The following is a 13970-nucleotide window of genomic DNA, read 5'->3' on the forward strand; positions in this document are numbered from 1 at the left end:
TATTTATATATAATTATTATATATACATATAATTTATAATTATATATAAATATATATGCATATTTAAGTTTTAATTTTCATCGTGACATTTAAAGCCCATGATATTTACAAGCATTAAGTGAATGGACTCCCCACTGACACATCTGCAAAACATCAATGGCAAATAAAGAGATTATTCCTGGAATCACTTAGGGAGTCCCACTGGGATGAACTCCAGGACTTGCAAAATTAAAACAAAGAGCAAAGACCAGGGTTGAGTGTTTCCTGAGTGTTTGTGATTTAAGTCCACAAACACTTGATCTCTGTTCGTGACATCTCCCAGGACAGTTTCTCAAGAAGAGGAAAATAAAATACTTGTTAAAAATAAAAACACAGCAGTGAACATTAGAGCATCACTCAAGACATCTCCAGGCCTGGGATGAGCTTGCTGGGGTGTGGGGAGCCGGGAGGATGTGGCCCAGGGAGTGTCACCTGTGAAGTGGCTGCAAGGTCACTGTGCAGAGGTCCCACCTCCCTCAGTTGATGCCAAATGCATCTCTCTTTTGGTTTCTTTTGTCCGCCCGTTTCCTGCAGTAGGCTGAAGTATGTACCCAAAGATAGGCACGCTCTTAATCTCAACCTGCGTTCCTGTGGGTGTGAACCCATTGTCAAGAGAACCTCTGGAAGCTGTTTTATTAGTTAAGGTGTGGCCCACCTGGATCAGCGTGGGCCCTAATCCGCAGTGCTGGAGTCCTTTATAAGCAGAAGAAATTTGGACACGTGAGTCAGAGCAGGCCAAGAAGGAAGCAGCCAGAAGCCGGAGGAAACTGGAAGAGTAGGAGAGAGAGAGCTGGCCCCGTGATGGGAGGCGGAGATGCAAGCCGAGGACCCCGAGGGTGGAGCAGGCCAGCACCCAACTGAGAACGAATAAACTTCGTGCAGAAAGAATAGCCTTGCTGGTGCCTTGGTTTTGGGCTTCCAGCCTCTGAAACTGTAAAGTAATAACTGCTTGTTGTTGCAGCCCATTCGCTGTGTGGTGGTATTTGTCATCGCAGCCTGGAGAACTCAGACACTGCCCTCTGTCCTTCTTCCCTGCTGCCTCTGTCTCCCCGGCTGACTGCCCACTCTCCCTTCCTTCTGTTGTCCTTTCCTCCTGTGTGGTTTGGAGCTGTACGTACCCCAGAAAACCATGTTCTTAAACTTAATCCATTCATGTGGGTGTGGACTCTGTTAAGTGGGACCTTTTGATGGGTTACTTCAGTTAAGGTGTGGCCCTCCTCAGTCAGAGTGGGTCTTAATCCTATTCCTGGAGTCCTTTATAAGTGGAATGCAGTTCAGACACACAGAGAAAGACACGTGTAGCAAGTAGCTGGAGGCCAGTGGAACCCAGAGGAGAAGGGAGAGGCCGGGAGAGGCCACTGTGTGCGTTGCCATGTGACAGAGGAGCCCAGGACCAATAATCGTGGGCAGCCAGCCCCAGAGCACCTGTCTTTGGGAAGAAAGCATCAGTTTGCTGAAGCCTTGATTTGGACTTTTTCCAGCCACAAAACTGTGAGCTAATAAATTCTCAGTGGGTTAGCCAGCACATTTCATGGTATTTTCTTGAGCAGCCCAAAAAACTAAAACCCCTCCCTTCTCCTTCTGTCTCCTGCCTTTCCCTTGCACAGACATTTCTCAAGCGCCTTCTCTGTGCAGGCCTGGGAGAGCTAGGACTACAGAGGATCAGGACACAGTCCTTTCCTCCCCAGGCTCATAATCAGTGGGAGACAGAAAGGAGTAAGCAGAGTGAGAACCATGTAGTGCAGTGGTTCAGGTGCTCTGATGCAGGAAACAGCAGGTGTGGTGGGAGGCCAGGGGAAAGACAAAAGAGCAATTAGAGAATGGCCTGAGGCAGCTCACTAACAGGTAGGGACCACACAAGAGAGTCAAGACAAATGCAGGTATCTTAGTTTGCCATGGCTGCTATGACAAATACCGCACACTGATTGGCTTAACAGCAGGAATTTACTGGCTCATGGTTTTGGAGGCCAGCAACCTACCATCAAATTGTTGGTAGAGCTTGCTTTCTCCCCGAGTCTGTAGTGTTCCAGCATTCTCTCTCTCTCCTTGTGTCTGCCCCTCTGGTTTCTGCTGACTTATGGCTTATTTCTGGCAATTTCCTTTGCTTACAAGGACTTTAGCCCTATTGGATTAAGGCCCACCCTCCTTCAGTTTGTCCACACCTTAACTAATAACATCTTCAAAGTTCTATTTACAAAGGGGTTCATACCCCAGGAACATGGAATAAGAATTGGACAGGTCTTTTGTGGGGGACATAATCTGATCTCCAACTTGGGTAGTGGCAGAAATAGGGAGAGTTGACTGGACTAGTAGAAGGAGAATGGAGGGAAGAGTCGGCAAATCTCAAGCACCAGCCCAGGGTGCCCCTTTGACCAGCTGTCACTGCGGGTAAGCCCACTGCCCGCCTGAGCCCTGAGCGACACGTGGAAGGCCCTGCTCATGGCCTCTGTGTCGCTCTAAGGACAGAACTGGAGCACAGATGTGAACGGCTGATAAACTGGGCTCCAATGCTCCAAGGCAGGGGGTTTTTCTGACCAAGGGAGCCCAGCTCGGCCACTACACTGCCTGGGTTAGAGCCCTAGCTCTTGCTTCTACTAGCTGGGGGCACCCATTCCATGCTTCGGTTTCCTTGGAGAATTGCTGTGCAGATTAAATAACTGATTCGTCACATGTGCTCCCTTGATGTCAGCTCTTAACATGGAGGAGAGTCAATTATTCCCAGCACTGTCATCACTGGGCACAACGGCTAACAAGGTGGCTGTGGTCCAGCCGAGCAGAGTTGATATTCTAGCAGGGGAGACAGACCAAAAAGCACATGGATCCATGACACGATTGCACACTGGGACAAGTGCTTTGAAGAAAACAAATCAGGGTCTAGAAAAGAGAGCAATGGGGGGCCCTATTTAGGAAGAAAGAGTCGGTCATGCACAGTCCTGGCAGCATGTTCTCATTTTGCAGGTGAGGAAAGAGAAGGCCAAGGGATAAATAATGTCACTGGTGACAGGCCCCTCGCCAATGGAATACAGCAGAGGTGACGGGATGACACTCCCATGACCACTGACCTCCTACAAGCCTCCCTCTGGCTTGTAAGACAAGGGGCTGCCGGTGGCCTCTAGGAGCTGGGAGTGAGTGCTGGCGGAGAGCCAGAAGAAAGAGGGAACCTCAGTCCTGTGCCCACAAGGAAGTGAATTCTGCCAATGACCATGGGAGCCTGCAAGGGCTCCCCAAGTTCTGGAAAGGAACACAGCCCAGTGAGACCCTAAGCCGAGGACCCAGTCAAGTCCATGAAAACAGTGAGAAACACACGTGTTGCTTCAGGCTGCTGAGTGTGTGGTAATTTTTCATGCAGGATATAAGATCAATGCATTAGCTACATGCATCACTCTGCGCCTCTTTTTCTCATTTGGAAATGGGACATTTGCACAATTTGAGCACAGTTCCCAGTCCCCGAGAAGTACTCAGACGCAAGGTGGCAACGTCACCCTCATTGCTATTTTCAAAGGCACTGGAAGAACTCAGGGTCTGATGTTGAAGCTTTTAGCAAAGTGAATTAGGTTTTTTTCATGTGAGGATCACTCTTTAGGCTTCTGCAAAGCCACGAGAAGGAGACGGAGCATCTGAGTCACTTGGGATTTAATAAGAATAGCATTTTACTGGCAAAGCATCTTATCGGAGCCTCTAGGTCTGCCAGTTTCAGGACCATTTCCTCCCGTTCTGTTTTTCACATTGATCGTATCTGAGCTCTGAAGCGTCATCCTGTTGACAATTGTCTCGTACGTCCAGAAAGGGCGCGAGAAGCATTGTGAAGACAGAAATGGCAGCGACGATGTTGTCTGAAGACAGGTCCATAATTACGCTTGGGAAAAATGATACTTTGATGGAAAGTATGCATGGGAGGCTATAAAACCTGGTGCTGATCTTGAATTATTCCCCAAGCCCCAAATCAAGTCAAGTGTAAAATGTCAGCTGGAGTATTAAAAAAAAAAAAAGACAGAAAGCACAGTAACGACTCTGAGGTGGGCATCAGGTCTTCCGTGCACAGGCCCCTTTGCAGGGGACTTCTTGGCACTCCATGATGACAATCTCATGCTTCAATAAAGACAAGCGAAAACCTGGTGGAAAAAGGGACACATTTTGTGAAATGACAATCCGTGGCTATCTTATCACTAATGAAGAAACATGGTCGGTGCACATGGAGGAAGAAGGTGGGGTCGAAAGACCCAGATACAGATTTCCAGTCCCACATCTGCCTCTGCTGGCTGGGTGGCCACAGCCCTCTTCATGCCTCAGTTTCCTCAGCTGGCAGCTGGATGGTGACACTGACTCCACGTGGGTATGAGCAGGGTCCGACAGGAGGGTCCTTGTGAGCCGCTAGCACAGTGCCCTGCCCAGAGGAGGGTCTTTTCTTGCTAACAACAGAGGGAGACAAGACAGTTCAGACCGAGGCGAGCCCACAAGACGCCTGCTGGGGAGGGGACTGAGCTGGAGGGACTCACCTTGGCTTCTGACCTCCAGCTCAACCAGCTTCACTGAGCCTTGCAAGCCAGCGTGGGACAGGGGGCTCATAAATGTCGTTCTCAAATTCTGGCACCCTTTGCCATACTGGGACAGATCAACCTTCTAGAAACTGGTAATGATTAAGTAACTACAGATCATCAATGCTCAGCAGATATTCTTTCTCTCTTCTCTCTCCTGCCTCCCTTGGAGGGCAGGGACTAAGTCAAGTTTTTAATAAACCGTAGCCCCCAACATGATGTGGTAGTCTTGATAGAAGTACTGATAAAATCAACAGCAAACAGTTATTGAGAGCTTATTCTGTGCCACATTAAGTACACTTCGTGGATTTAACAACATGCAATGTGGCTACTATGTGTTAGATCATATGGTAGCATTTATATCTGTGAACTCATTTAATGCTGACGCAGCCCTAAGAGGCAGGTGTCACTACCCTTCTTTTATTGATGAAGAAAGTTTACTTACAGAGGGCCGATAAGGTGCCAGGGAAGTGACTTGTCAAAGGTCTCCCATTAGCATGGACTAGACCCCATTCTCAAGGGGCCTGGTCTCTGGACCAATGTTCTCTACCAAGGGACAAAAAAAAAGCTCCAGGAAAAAATGAATTTGAGTTCCCAGAAATCTAAACAAGGCAGCAAAAATTTGAGGAGCACATTTACAATAAAGATCTGGTTTGATTTTTAAAATTGCATTATTCGTATTTCAGAATACATTTCATTTATTAGAAAACTCATACACAAGTTGCATTTCTTTCTCTTTTTTTATTACAGAAAAAGCAGCATAAAATACAGGGTTCCCATATACTACTCCATTGAATTTCTTTTTAAATAAGATCCAAAATGTATGCTTTGCAAAGGATAACGGCGGTCCTGTCCCTCCTGTATATAAATTCCCTTAATGGCTCCGCTGTGCCTAGATTACGGGTGCCCAGACTCTGGGGTCCCACTTTCAATCTAATCTCAAAAAATAAAAAAGTGAGGACTGAGGTGTGACTGTCCATGTTTAAATTCATCCACTGAGGACATTCAAGAGAGTGACCGTGTACTACTGGCATGGATGCATATCAAGGGGTAAAAAGAAGCCACCTTAATCCAGAAGCACCATTAGGACTCGATTTCAGAACAAAGGACAGCGCACACGGCCCAGCCTGTTCCCGGACACGTGTTTAGACAGTGCTGACCCAAACGCTAGGGTCCACGCTGCTTAGGGTTTTCCTGATGGGGCCGGTCAGTCAGCCCCTCTGCACCCTTGGCCCAGCCACAACAGACCCTCTTGGTGCTCCATGTACCCCAGGTTTCAGAGTCCCCCATCCCCAACCCTCCTAAATACCCCAGCTCATGCTTTGCAACACAGCATAGTTGCAGTCTCCCCCTGGAATTGTTTCCTGGCTCTTCTGCTGGAAACTTCCACATAGGGAGGGCCTCCTCTGGCCCCCACCTGGGCCTTATTCATTTATTGCCCCCTCCCACTGAAGCAGGAGCCCACCAATGGGCAGTGAGGGCCTAGCACCCAGCAGCTGTCCAGAAAAGGATCACTGAATAAAAGAAAGGATGAAGAACCTCAGATAAGGGCAGAATACATCCTCCTGCTTTTAAGTTTGGGAACCCCCCAGGGTCCTCAGCCCTCTGGGGCCTTGACTTCACCTGAACAAATGAGGCAGGAAGTGCCAATGTGGAGGGAAAGCCCTGCAGCTTCTGTTGGCGTGCCCGCCCTACAAAAAACATCCAATGGAATAGGGATGGCACCAGGCTGAGGTCAGGCCAGCAGAGCCCACATTTCCTGAAAGTTTACACTGTGCCACTGATTGCTCCAAGCACTTGGTGTATGTGGATTCATTTCACCCTAAAACAACTGGTATCAGCTCCCTGCAGCTGCTGGAATAAATCACCACACACCATGTACCATAAATCAATACCAATTTACTCTCTTACACTTCTGGAGGTCAGAAGTCTGAGGGTGAGGTGTCACAGGCTGGTTCCTTCTGGAAGCTCCAGGAAGAATCTGCCTCCTTGCCTTTTCCAGCTTCTGGAAGCCACCTGCATTCCTTGGCTTGGGGCCCCTTCCTCATGTCACTCTAACCTCTTGCTTTTGATGTCCTATCTCCCATGACTGACGCAGCCCCCTCTGCCTCCCTCTCTTACAAGGACCCTTGCCTTGTGATGGCCCACCCAGGTAACCAGGATGACCTCGGCATCCCCAGGTCTTTACCATAATCACCTGTGCAAAGTCCCTTTTGCCATCTAAGGCAACATAGTTTCCAGGGATCAGGATGGGGCATCTTTACTGATGCAGACATTGATTCATCGTTATTTGGCCCTCCACAAACCCTAGGTGGTGAATCCCATTGCAAACTTGGCCAGACGATGGTCCCTAGTTATTTAATCAAACATGCATCTAGGTGTCGCTGCGAAGGTATTTTGTAGACGTAGGTAATATCTACAACCACTTTACTTTAAGTAAAGGAGAATGCTCTCAATAATATGGGGGTGAGAGGGGCTCATCCAATCAGGGGAAGGCCTTAAGAACAAAAGCTGAGGTTTTCCCGAGAAGAAGAAATTCTGCCTCAAGGCTGCAGCATCAAATCCCATCCGAGTTTCCAGTCTGTGGACCTGCCCTATGGATTTTTGACTTGCAAGCTCTCACAGTTTTGTGAATCACTCCTTAAAAATGTATACATGTGTGCACACACACTTGCACATATATAGCTTGATATTTATCTTTTATATTATTTTATATACAACATATTTTAAATATTTATTTGTATTATTTTAATGTTGTTTATACTGTTTTAGTATATACAGACTATCACAGTAGGTAATAATAGTCTCCCTATGTTACTGGACAATAAAAATGAGGCTGAGAAGAGTTATGCTATGTTTCCCAAGTTACAGGCTATACCACTTAGAGACCCAAGACTCGATTTAAAGTCACTGAAGCATTTTTAAAGTGTACACACAGCCTGCCTTGCATCTAACTTAACCACACACATCCCCCCTCCCCCATGCTGCAACTCAATGTATTGTCCTTGCTCTTTACCCTTTGGGGAAAGAAAGGGCATCTGGTGGAGCCATGCTCAGGGGCTGTTGGTTTTTCTTTACTCCTGTAAGGAACAAACATCAGCATGGTTGACACTGATTAATTCAGTTCAAAAGCTATTCCAGGCCATGGGCCCTGGATGTAAAATTGGTTTCTATGGCAATTTCATTCGCCTAATGATTTCCAAGCCCATCTCCTGGAGCCTCTGAAGCTTTCAGGATTCACAAACACGCTCCAGCATGTCCTGGGCTCAATTAATTCCTTCAGCCGGTGAGCCCTAGCAGAATACCTCCCTAGGCCGGGTGAAGGCTGAAACCTTCCCAGGTAGCTCAGGCTCTACCTGTTCACAGCCCCACCCAGCTCAGTTTCATTTCCTTCCAGGTGCTCTCAGAACACGGATTTGCAGCTGCTTGCCCAAGGGTCTGCCTGCTCCACCAGACCCGGGCTGCCTCGAGGCAGGAGCCCTCAGGGGTGGCATATGGAAAACACTCAATAGAAGTGTAGAAGGATGCAGCCCTCAATCACCGGCCTGCAGTGGTTCCAAGGCAGCCTGCTATGATGGGAAAACTCTGAAGCCCTTCAGACATGAACAATCAGTTTACATCCTTCCTCCACTTCCGTGTGGGTCTTTATTTCCCTCGTGTAAAATGGACCCATTCCAGTTCCCAGCATGCAGTAGATGCTCGATAAACGGTGAGGTCTTCTCCCTCTCCCTAAATCCACCCCTACTCAGCAGGGAGTTTAGAGGGAACAGGGTGTGGCAGAAAGGAAGACAGAGGGAGCTGACTCAAGAAATATAAGCTCCTCTCACGGACGTGCAAATTTACAGCTCAAGAAGCCTCTTCCTGTACTGTAATTCATTCAATCCACTGGGCAGCCCTAGAGAACCAGTGTTTATCTTCTCCTTTTTTATGGATAAGGAAACTGAAGCTGTGCTGGTCACAGTTAAAAAAGTGGCAGAGGCAGAATTCGAACCCAGCTCCATGATGCCCATCAGATACTCTTTTTCCTTTCCATCTTCTTGGGGGAGTAGAGATTTTAGGGGCAGGGCCACTTGACCATCCTGTATGTGCTTCAAATAAATATATCATGCTTCTGTGTCTGTGCACACATCCTGTTCTCCATGCCTGGAACGTTCTTTCCTGGTCCCAATCTCACCTGGCCAACTTCTCTGCATCCTTCAACTCTGGGCCTGGGTGTCAGTGCCCCTGAGAAGCCCTTGCTGGAGCCTGGATGCACCAGGTCACTGCCCTGCATTTTCTTACTGCCTGTACTTTACTCTCCATGGTTTACATGCTTGTGAGATAATCTGATTGATGCTTGCCTTTCCCACTAGGCTCTCAGTTCCATCAAGGCTAGTCAAGGGCACACTTCATGGCCATCTCCCAGTCCTGACCTAATCCCTTTCTTTTCCCCTCTTGCTTGTTTGCTTGCAGGTGCTTGTTATGTTTCCACTCTTGTTTGTTTGCATGCAAGTGTTTGCTATTTTCTATTTCACAAGCAACCACAGGCAAATGGGGAGTTGTTAAACCCTTAATAAGCCCCAGCTGCTTGCCAGGGTGCACCGGTTGCTCATTGGCAGAACCTCACCTGCTGGAACGTATAAAAGCTCAGCACTCCGGCAGTGCAGGTGTCCCTCATCTCTGATGTGCGGTGATGCATGCAGAGCTGCCAACCACCAACCATCACCCAGTAATTGGCCTCCCCGGGGGACTGGCCAAGGTGGGATCTCTTTCCCTACTCTTTTGGACCCTCTGTGCTGTGTAGGTGATAAAGTGGTCACTTGCTGAAAGCCTTTGTTGTGCCTGAGCCTGTGTTCCCACAACGCACCATGTGGCAACCGACTCCATGGAAACCATGTCTAAACTGGCAGCCCTGGTGTGATCCAAGCACACAGAAGGTATTCAGGTATTGTTTGTAGAGTTAATATGAAAACTCATCAAGATGTGGTGGGTGATTGTGGTCCAGAACTCCATGACAGTTGAGGCTGATGGTCACCGAGAGGAGCCCAGATACAACAGGCAGTCTGGGTCTGGGTATCCCCTAGCACTCCTGATTTCCTCAGAGAGCATGGCCCAGCCCTCATATTATTGCATCCACTTTTGGCAGCTTGCGAAATAGCCAGGATGATTTGGGCTGGCATTTTCTACCTGACTTGGTGATCCTCGTGGGCTATAGATGGCCAGATCCATGCGGGGTATGAATCCTAAGAAGCCCAGTGGTTCCCCCATAGCATCCAATTCTTTGCATTTCTGGTAGGATGCTCAGACAGTTAGCCAAATATTATTTTTTTTAATTTTTTAATTTTTTTATTGAGATTGTTCACATACCGTACAATTATCCAAAGATCCAAGGTACACAACCAATTGCCTATGGAACCATCAATACAGCTGTGCATCCATCACAATTAATTTTTTTTTCAATTTTTAGAACATTTTCATTACTCCAGAAAAGAAATAAAGATAAAAAAGGAAACTCAAATCCTCCCATACCCCTAACCACTCCCTCCTCCATTATTGATTCATAGTTTTGGTATAGTACATTTGTTACTGTTGATGAAAGAATGTTAAAATACTACTAACTGTAGTATATAGTTTGCAATAGGTATATATATTTTTCCTATATACCCCTCTATTATTAACTTCTTGTTAAAGTGTCATACATTTGTTCTAGTTCATGAGAGAGATTTCTAATATTTGTACAGTTAATCACGGACATTGTCCACCACAAGAGTCACTGTTTTATACATTCCCATCTTTTAACTTCCAACTTTCCTTCTGGTGACATATGTGACTCTGAGCTTACCCTCTCCACCACCTTCACACACCATTCAGCACTATTAGTTATTCTCACAACATGCTACCATCACCTCTGTCCATTTCCAAACATTTAAGTTCACCCTGCTCATAATAAGCAACTGCTCCCCATTCTTTAGCCTCGTTCTATATCCTGTTAACTTATATTTCATGTCTATGAGTTTACATATTATAATTAGTTCATATCAGTAAGACCCTGCAATATTTGTCTTTATGTGTCTGTCTTAGTTCACTGAATATAGTGCCCTCAAGGTTTCTTCATCAACCCATTGTTTTTAAGATGGTTTTGTTCACACAACATACATTCAGTCCTAAGTATACAATCATTGATTCCCTGTATAGTCATGTATTTATGTATTCAGCACCATCACCACTATTTATATAAGGACATCTCCATTTCTTCCACAAAGAAGGAGGAAGAGTCAAAGAAGGTAGAGGGACAAAAGAAAAAGAAAACATGACAACTAGAAAGCAACAAAAGGAAAGATAACATTAAACTAAAGTAGAATAAAGAGTCAGACAACATCACCAACGCCAAGAATCCCATACCCTCCCCAATATACATTTTCCTTTGTTATATTAAAGGAAGCATAATACAATGTTTCTGTTAATTATAGTCTCTAGTTTGCATTGATTGTATTTTCCCTCCACTCCCACCCTATTTTTAACACATTGCAATGTTGACATTCACTTGTTCTACCTCATGTAAAAACATACTTGTACCTTTTATTACAATCGTTGAGCATCCTAGGTTTCACTGAGTTATACAGTCCCAATCTTTATCTTTCCTCTTTCGTTCTGGTGTCCCACATGGTCCTAACCTTCCTCTTTCAACCATGCTCACAGTCATCTTTGTTCAGTGTACTTACATTGCTGTGCAACTATCTCCCAAAATTGTTTTCCAAACCTCTCACTCCTGTCTTTTCCTTTCTGTCTGCAGTGCTTCCTTTAGTGTTTCCTGTAGAGCAGGTATCTTGTTCACAGACTCCGTCATTGTCTATTTGTCAGAGAATATTTTAAGCTGTCCCTCTTATTTGAAGGATAGTTTTGCCAGATATAGGATTCTTGGTGGCAGTTTTTCTCTTTCAGTATCTTAAATATATCAACCCACTTCCTTATTGCCTCCATGGTTTCTATTGAGAAATCTGCACATAGTCTTATCACGCTTCCTTTGTATGTGATGGCTCGCTTTTCTCTTGCTGCTTTCAGGATTCTCTCTTTATCTTTGACGTTTGATAATCTGATTATTAAGTGTCTTGGTGTAGGCCTATTCAGATCTGTTCTGTTTGGGGTATGCTGCACTTCTTGGATCCGTAATTTTATGTCTTTCATAAGAGAAGGGAAATTTTCATTGATTATTTCATCTATTATTGCTTCGCCCCTTTTCCCTTCTCTTCTCTTTCTGCGACACCAAAGACATGTACATTCCTGCATTTCATGTTGTCCTTCAATACCTGGAGACATTGCTCATATTTTTCCATTCTTTTCTCTATTTGTTCTTTTGTGTGTAGGCTTTCAGGTGTCTTGTTCTCCAGTTCCTGAGTTTTTTGTTTGGCCTCTTGAGATCTGCTGTTTTATGTCTCCATTGTGTCTTTCATCTTTTGTGTTGTGCCTTTCATTTCCATAGATTTGGCCAGTTGTTTTTTCGAACTTTCGATTTCTACCTTATGTACACTCAGTGTTTTCATTATATGCTTCATCTCTTTTGTCATATCTTCCCTAAACTTTTTGAATTTGTTTAGTATTAGTTGTTTAAATTCCTGTATCTCAGTTGAAGTGTACGTTTTTCCCTTTGACTGGGCCATAACTTCATTTTTCTTAGTGTAGGTTGTAGTTTTCTGTTGTCTAGGCATCTGGTTTTCTTGGTTACCTCAATCAGGTTTTCACAGACCAGAAAGGGCTCAGGTATTGGAAGGAAGGAACAGTATCTGGTTTCCCTGAGGGTGTCTTAGCAGATTGATACACCCTCTGAGGCCTCAAGTCACTGTGCTTTTCTGCCCAGCAGGTGGCGCCTGTCAGCCTGTAGCTCCAGACTGGTGTAAAGAGGTGTAGCCCATGGCTGTTTTCCCCCAGGTTCTGGGGTCTTCTGGTTCTGAATGGAATGTGGGTAGTAGAGCTTGGCACCACCTTCTTCCTCTTAGGGAAGATATTGTCCCTAGGGAGAGGTCATTTACATTAGAAGAGTCTCTCTGCCTGTGCTATCTCCACCCTTGTCTAGGTCAGTGCTGGGAACTGAAAATGGCTGAGGCTATCTCCACTGAGCTGAAAAAGGGACAGAAATCCCCTACAGGGCCAGTCTGCGGCCACCCTCTGGCTCTCCAAGGTCAGTCATCACCAAACACCTGTCTGCTTGTTGGGGTTTCATAGCTTGTATCGAGCAGTCCATGTTTGTTGATTAAAACCCCAGTTGCAGCTCAGCTGAGCTATATTTGCTTGCTCATAGAGTGCTGCTCTCTAGCACAGCAAGTCTTTGCAGTTCAGGCCATGGAGGGAAGGGCTCCCAACTTGGATCTGCAGTTTTTACTTACAGATTTTATGCTGTGATCTCAGGCATTCCTCCCAATTCAGGTTGGTATATAATGAGTGGATGGTCACTTGTGTCTCCCCATAATTATTCTAGATTATTTACTAGCTGGTTGTTTATTAGTTGTTCCAGGGGGATAAACTAGCTTCCACTCCTCTCTATGTTGACATCTTCTTCCATCTCTGGGCCATATATTCTTTTCTTTTTTTTTAAATTTTATTTTGAAATAAATTCAAAGTTACAAGAACAGTTGCAAAAACAATACAAACTCCATACACAGCGTACCCTGACCCCCCTCCCCTGATAACCCAATCCACCAACTTTAACAGGCTGTCACACTGCCATTTCTTTCTTTCTTTCCCTCCCTCCCTCTCTCCCTCCCTATCTGTCATCCATCTATTGCTCTGTCTTCTGAACATATGAGAGCAAGCTGCACCCATCCTTGAACAAACACTATAATTCACATATACAATTCCCATGAACAAGAACATTCTTTTATGCAATCCCATTAAGCACAGCTAAGAAGTTCAAGAAATTTAACATTGATACAAAGCCTACATTCTATATGTCCTTTTTTTTTTTTTTTCTTATGTCCCAACTGTGTCCTTTTGAGCCTCCTCTCCTCCATCCTCAGATCCCATCCAGGATCATCCCTGGCATTCAATTGTCATCTATTTAGACTGTCATTTTTTTTTCAATTGTGGAAACATATATACAGCCTAAATCTTCCTATTCCACCCCGTCCCTTGCATTCCATTAGTGGGATTAATCACATTTAGAATGTTGTAATGCCATCACCTTCCCACCATCTATTACTAGAAATTTCCCTTCACCTCAAACAGCAACCCTACACTCATTTCTTAACTCTCCATTGCCCCTTCCCCCACTTCTCGGAACCCATACTCTACTTTTCATCTCTATGGTCATATTCTCTGATAATTTCTTTGTGTTCACTGTGGGGCTTAAATTTAAACTCTTAAATCCATAACAATCTTGGTTTTCTTTGATACCAACTTAACTTCAATAGGCCCCATAAACTA

General features: G+C 45.3%; 1 protein-coding gene across 1 annotated transcript in view; it reads right to left on the reverse strand.

The window, feature by feature from the left end:
- STK32B (serine/threonine kinase 32B) overlaps positions 1 to 13970 on the reverse strand; it is a 480888-nt gene that overhangs the window by 93621 nt on the left and 373297 nt on the right. The gene's annotated exons all lie outside the window — the stretch shown is intronic.

Source organism: Choloepus didactylus, chromosome 3, assembly GCF_015220235.1.
Source record: "Choloepus didactylus isolate mChoDid1 chromosome 3, mChoDid1.pri, whole genome shotgun sequence".
Lineage (NCBI taxonomy): Eukaryota > Metazoa > Chordata > Mammalia > Pilosa > Megalonychidae > Choloepus > Choloepus didactylus.